We start from the raw sequence: 7,555 nt of genomic DNA on the forward strand, positions 1-7,555 counted from the left end.
ATGAGAGATATTGATCTGCAGTTTACTTTTCTCCTTCCAGTTTTATTACAATATAGTCAACATACAGCTCTGTATAAGTTTAAGAGGTGAAGCATAAGGATTTGACTTGCATAAACCATGAAATGATTACCACAATAAATTTAGTGAACATCCATCATCTTATATAGTGTGTGTACTCAGTCGTGTCCAACTCTTTGAGACCCCATGGACTATAGCCCACCAAGCTCCTCTGTCCATGGGATTTATAGGCAAGAATACAGGATTGGGTTGCCATTTCCTCCTCTAAGGGATCTTCCTGACTTAGGGATCTAATCCGCATCTCTTATGTTTCCTGCACTGGAGACAGGTTCTTTACCACTAGCACAACCAGGTTACAAATTTTCCAGGCAATAATACTCGAGAGGATTGTCATTTCCTATGCCAGGGGATCTTCCTGACTCAGGGATTGAACCTGTGTTTCTTGCGTCTCCTGCATTGGCAGGTGGATTCTTTACCACTGCACCACCTGGAATCCTACACATCTTAAAATATAGGTGCACAATTTTGAGTTTAAAAATTTTTAAACAGCTTGATTACTTTTTTTTTTTTTTAACAAGTGTGGAGTCACACTGTTTTTCTAAGCTCTTTGTAAACAGGCTTAAGCAGGAGGAAAAGGTAAAAGTAAAATGTTGGAAGAAAACTTCCAACATGTTTCTAAAGTTAGTTCTAATTGCTTCACTGCCCCCATTTTTATTTTTCACTTTCTTCTAAAAACCTGCCTTGTTTTGTCTGCACATGTTGAAACTAGGGTGCCTTTCTGATTCTGTCTGAAAGTGCACATCCTTCCTACTGTTTTTTTTTTCTCTTCTGCATTTCTTGGTGTCTCTTGCTCCTTCTCAACTCACAAGTCTGATCTCATGTATATTTTATAGAAATAGACAAGACTGCAGTGAATGGCATACTCCAATTTATCTCATGGTTACATGTTTGTTTTAGCCATTACATTCTTCAACTTGGGAATCAAAAGAAAGGGCAGTGCTCACCTTGGAAGCACATATGCCAAAATTAGAATCATACAGAGATTAGCATGTCCTTTGCAAAGATGATGTAAATTTGTGATGCATTTCATATTTTCCCACCGGTATGAAAAGATGCATCATACATCATTAGGGAATTGGAAAATTTTTTAAAAATGAGATTGTTTCCAAGACATAGACATTAGAATAACTAAAATCCAAAACACTGTAACATCAAATGCTGGCAAGAATGTGGAGCAACAGAGAAAATATAATCATGCTGGTGGGAATGCAAAATGGTACAACCCCCTTGAAAGACTGTTTGGCAGTTTTTTATAAAAGTAAACATGTTCCTACCATAAGATCCAGAAATCACATTCCTTGGTATTTGCCCAAGTGAGTGGAAAGCTTATGCCAAGATAGAAACCTGCACGTGGATATTTATAACAGTTTTAGTCATAGAACTTCAGTAGGTGAATGGATAAACTGGTCCATCCAGACAATGGAGGGCTATTCAGTGAGCTATCAAGCCATGATGAGACACAGAGGAAGCTTAAATGCATATTAGTCAGTGAAAGAAGCCAATCTTAAAGACCACATACTATAATGGATCCAGCTGTAAGACATTCTAGAAAAGACAAAACTATAGAGATAGCTAAAAAAATAAAATAAAAAGATCAATGGTTGCCAGTGGCTAGATGGGAGGAAGGAATAAGTCAGTGGAACATAGGGGTTTTTTAAAGCAGTGAAACTATTCTGTAAAATACATGCCACTACATTCATAAAAATCCACACAACATATAATACCAAGAATGGTACAAATGAACATATTTGGAAAACAGAAATAGACTCACAGCTGTAGAAAACAAATTATCATTACCAGAAGGGAAAGGAGGCTAGGAGGGATTAAATTGGGAGATTGGAGTTGACACACACATGCTTTTATATACAAAATATATAACTAATAAGGACCTTACTGTGTAGCACAGGGAGCTCTGCTCAGTGTTATATAATGACCTATGTGGGAAAAAAATCTAAAAAAGAGTGAATATATGTATATGTATCACTGAATCACTATGCTGTACTCTTGACACTTAGCATTGTAAATCAACTACAATCCGATAAAATTTTAAAAAAGAGTGAACCCTAATGTAAACTACAGGCTTTGAATGATGGTTATTGTTCTATTTATTGACTCGAAAATGGTGACATAGCAGATTGAGCCCTCTCTTCATGGAGTTCTGATCCTAGTGGAAGATTGAGCCAATAAGATATGTAATAAAAAATTAAATGAAGTGCCTAGCTTATATTTTATATTCCATTCTTTGTGCAACAGTTTTTTCTTGTTCTCTCTCTTCTTTGCAGTGATACAGATGCATACACAGAAATGCACACATTAACACATACACACACAGCTATGCATTTACCTACTGACCTGGTTGAAGGACCTCAGAAAAATAATGATATCTAGGGATACAACCTCTGCTACTTTATGCCATGGCTAGTTCCCTTCTAAGTGACTTATTTTCCATCAAGATTCCTTGGAATATATTGATCCATGGAAAATTAGTGTTTTATAATAGATGAGAGTAAGAACAGGGGAATATAAGTTGGAAGGGTGACTGGGTGACTATTTTCTATGACCTGATCTAACTTTGAAAATGCAAATCTCAATTTGTTAAGTCTCAGACAAGAGTATTATTCCAATACATTTTTAACATTACAGCTCTGTTTAAAGTACACCCTGTTCTTCAAGCTCTTTGTCATTTGTGAACATGACTCTAACAACATCAATAAACTTTAATTCCTTAACAGTACAAGCTGTTATAATGCTAAGCTGAATAATTTATGTTCTTCTTTCCTTTGAGTTTTTTAATAAATTAATTTTTTGAAGGCCTGTAATAAGTTATATAATGAGACATGTCAAAAATCTTGAAAAATCTCATAATTAGAGCAAATCTACAAGAAAATGCTTTCTTCGTTTATGTAGATACTGTGTCCTTCCATGGTGGACTGGTGAGGTGTTAAGTCCCCAGCCTGAGGAGCAAGCTGTGGGCAGCAACTGGGAAAGATGGTGATGAAGGGGGCTGAGAAACCCTATTCCTTTCTCCATTTTCTTTCCACCAAGATATAGTCTCCAGCCAAGGACTGTTGGCTGTTTCCACTGGGGCGTGACCTAGCCGGGTTGAGCAGAATTACCATGATGTTTCCCCTGCTTTTCCACTAGAAAACCAGTCTTATGTGCCAGGCTAAGTTTTCTAAAGGGTTAAGGCCGAGGATGGGCTTCCCTGGTGGCTCAGATGGTAAAGAATCTGCCTGCAGTGAGGGAGACCCAGGTTTGATCCCTGTATTGGAAAGATCCCCTGGAGAGAGAATGGCTTCCCACTCCAGTATTCCTGCCTGGAGAATCCCATGGACAGAGGAGCCTGGCGGACTACAGTCTATGAGGTTGAAGAGAGTCAGACATGACTGGGCAGCTAAAATAAAGGGCCGAGGATATTCAATTAGCTACCTTGTTTTAATGAAATGTAAATAGATCTTATAAACAAATCAAAAATAAATAAATGCATAAATAATTAAATAAGTAAGAATGAAAAAGCCCTCTTAATTCTAATTTTATTTCTACCTAGTCTCCAAATCTCCCTTTGAGCTCCATTCCAATGTCATCCTACTTATATTTTTACAATAAATTATTCTTAGAATATAATGGTGTGCTCACTCGGCTGTGTCTGTCTCTTTGCACCCTTTTGGACTGTAGAATGTCAGGCTCTTCTGTCAGTGGGATTTTTCAGGCAAGAATACTGAATTGGGTTGCCATTTCCTCTTTTAGGGGATCTTCTTGACCCAGGGATCAAACCTGTGTCTCTTGCATTGGCAGACAGATTCTTTACCACTGAGCCATGGGGCTGCCCAGAATATAGTGGAAGTGTCCATAAAATCTTATCATTCCTGGTTCAACAAAATATGACCACATATTGACAATTTCATTTTTACCCCTTCCCCAAAGAAAATGGTATTGCACAAATAAATGTAGCAATAATACTAGAATCTTTTTTTAAATACCAGAGTCACTAATTTCACAAACGAGTTAGGGTGGAAGCCCTACTGGAATATAAGATGGAGTTAGGTTGGATGTTTTGTCTTTATCCAGTTCTCAGTTGATCGTCTCTTTTTCTGTTACCACAGTCTTCCCTAATCAACAGCAGTTCGTGCTAGTGTGATTCAGAGTCGAGGAAATCAATTTTTCTTTTTAACATGAAGGTCACAGAATGATTTAAAAATCCATTCACTTATTTAACAGCTTCTCTCTTACTTGGCTGAAAAAACAGTTGGAGAGCCACCTGGCTTTTCCTCAAAGCATCGTAAGGCAGCATGCCCCATGGAGAACAAAAGTGAGTATTCTGTTTTAAATCAAACATCCAGACATTTTCTCACCCAGTAAAAGAAGCTGAAGATTGATTGTTTATTAGTCTCCTAGGGCCATGTTCATAAATTTTCACAAACTGGTGACAGGAAATAATAGTAATGGAATCCATCAATTCTGGGAGCTAGAAGTTTGAAATCAAGGAGCCATCAAGATGAGGCTCCTCTGAAGGCTTTAGGGGAGAAGCTTTGCTTACCTCTTCTGGGCTTCTGGTGGTTACTGGCAGGCCTTGGTATCCTTGGCTGTAGCTGTACCCACTTTACTCCCTGCCTCTGTCTTCACAGGCCTTCTTCCTATGTGACTGTATATTCCCTGAATTTTCTTTTAGGGACACTAGTCTTTTAGGGACACTAGACTTTGGACTCACACTAATCTAGTGTGACCTGACTATAACTTAAATAATTACATCTGTAAAGACCATATTTTCAAATAAGGTGACATTCTGAGGTTATGAGTAGACATGAATTTTGGAGGGACAGTATTATTGGGTTTCCTAGGTGACTCAATGGTAAAGAATCCACCCGCCAAGGCAGAAGATGCAGGAGACATGGGTTCGATCCCTGGATTGGGAAGATCCCCTGGAGTAGGAAGTGGCAACCCACTTCAGTATTCCTGCCTAGAGAATCCCATGGACAGAGGAGCCTGGTGGGCTACAGTCCATGGGGTCACAAAGAGTGAGACATGATTGAGCAACTGAGCATGCATGTGCATTATTTGCCCACTACAATTCTCAAAGTAAATCTAAAACAGGTAAGTCTGGTTTCTAGAGAACTCAGAATAATAAGAAAATTTCTTGTCCTCCATGTGGGAAAAAGTGTCCACCAGTTGGGATTAATTTGGGAGTAATTTCAACTTCAAAGGGTAAGTAAGCATCATCATAAAAACTACAGAAAGTGTTCACTTGTGCCTGAAAACGTAACAGGATAACTTTATTCTGTTAACATTTTATAGAGGTTTAATATTAAAATACATAGAATTGGATTACTAATAGAGTAAGAAATGGTTTGGTATCTACATATACCTTATTCACCTCTGGAAAGCATAATAGTTTGGATGCCCATTATCTGTATGTAATTTTCTTTTAATCCTTCTGTTTGTCTAATTATCTTAGGCACAGTCCCATTGCTAATAAGCATATGGTCATTGCAGTTTATCCAAAGGCATTTGAAAGAAATCACACAGTAAATAGAAACCCTCACTCTTTCTAGAATGTAAAAATATCCAGTTTGGGATTATCAGAATTAAGATAGGAAATCTTGCCTTTAAAAATCCTCTCACCATTTTGTCGAAGTGATCCAGGCTATTTACTCCAGATAAAGGAAAGAAGATATGATTCTGGAAATTGCACAAATCCAAATCGCCCTTGTGCAGTAAGAAAATATTTTGTGACACCTACTGGCGGATAGGAATTTTACTGCATGGTTCTGGAGGATAAGAACAACCTCAGCAGCAACTGCAAAATACTCACTTGCCTTATTTTTCTGGAATAAATTGAAACCAGGTTCTTAGTTCCTGTCAGTGTGGTATGTATAGGGAATCCAGTTTCCCTCTCCTTATTTCCCTCCCCACCCAAAATGTGTGCAGTGGATCTGGGATCTTCAAAAAGTCCAGAAGGTATTAGGAATTTCTTGTGCTTGTTGGTACTGCCAGTCCTCACGGACCTGCTCGTGCTCATTGTCCACTCGAGAACGATCCTTTGGAAGCTTTTGCTGGCTTTTCTCTGCCCCCAATTTAGGCTCAGGAGTCTCCTTGGAACCCTAATCCCAGTGTCTCGTCCTGAGCTTCCCTGTGGGCATCAGGGCACTGTCCCTTTCTGAGGTCTGGTCTCCTCCATTGAAGGAGAGGTGGTCTAGTCTGGAAACATCTGTCATCTTGATAACACACCCCCTTTCTAGTTTACGGTGATTCCTTTTTCTGTTCCCCAGGACCTGGCACTTTCACAGCTTTCCCTTCAATGCTTGCCTTCATCTTTTCCTACTCTTGAAATATTCCTTGTTTTCTACATAATGTGTTTCTCTTACCCAAGAGAGAGGGTTCAGATAAGAAATACCCAGACCAGTTAGTTAATTTTTGTTTTTAATTAACCTTTTTGTTTTTCAGATACTTGTAGATTTGTGTGCAGTTGTAAGAAATACTTGAGAGAGATTTCATGTGTCCCTTACCCAGTTACACCTAATGGTAAAGTCTTGCAGAACTTGAGTGCTTTATCCAACCAGCACTGTTTAATGTCAGTGTGGTCAAGACAGAGAACGTTCCGTCACCATGGAGTACCCTTTATGTAGCTGTTGTAGAATCTCATCCACTTCTTCTCATCCACCCCCGTATATCTCCCATCCCCTGATTAACCCGTTATTAACCTCTATTAGTAATCTGTCCCTCATTTCTATAACTTTAACAAGTTACAATGGAATTCCAGTACAATTCCAGTACAAATGGAATAATTATTTAATCTTTTGTGAACTGCTTTTTTGTTTTCCTCATGGAGTGTCTCCTTGGAAATTCATACAGATTGTTGCTTGTATTTCTGTCAGTATTTTGTTCCTTTTGTTGCTAAGTCGTACCCTAGATCCATGAGTTTGTTGAGGTACTTACCTACTGAAGGGCATCTGAATTACTACCATTTGGGGGCTAGTAATAATAACGTGCTGGACAGCATCACCGACTCGATGGACATGAGTTTGAGTAAACTCCGGGAGCTGGTGATGGACAGGGAGGTCTGGCGTGCTGCGATTCATGGGGGCGCAAAGAGTCGGACACGACTGAGCGACTGAACTGAACTGAACTGAACTGAATAATAACGTTTCTATAGACATTTGTTAACAGGTTTTCAGTGTTCAACTCTCTGTGATAAATGCCTAGGAGCACAATTTCTAGGTCATATGGTAGCTGCATGCTTAGTTTGTAAGAAAGTATTAGCTGACTTTCCGGGATTGCTGCACCAGTTTGCGTCCCAACAATAATGTGTCAGAGGGCCACTTTCTCCACATCCTTGCTGGTATTTGGTGTTGTTAATACATTTTATTTTAGCCATTTTAATATGTATATAGTGATTTCCCATCGTTTTAATTTGCATTTCTAGCTGCGACTACTTACTCTCAGCCACCAGAAAAGAGGGCTGTTTTGTGTGGGCCTTTCA

At 38.9% G+C, this 7,555-nt stretch overlaps 1 pseudogene; it reads left to right on the forward strand.

Annotated features, from left to right (window-relative positions):
• The first annotated feature begins 1,014 nt into the window (after positions 1–1,014).
• Positions 1,015–1,114, forward strand: LOC122422405 (annotated as a pseudogene).
• Positions 1,115–7,555: the final 6,441 nt, after the last annotated feature.

This window comes from Cervus canadensis, chromosome 19, assembly GCF_019320065.1.
Source record: "Cervus canadensis isolate Bull #8, Minnesota chromosome 19, ASM1932006v1, whole genome shotgun sequence".
NCBI classification, from domain to species: domain Eukaryota; kingdom Metazoa; phylum Chordata; class Mammalia; order Artiodactyla; family Cervidae; genus Cervus; species Cervus canadensis.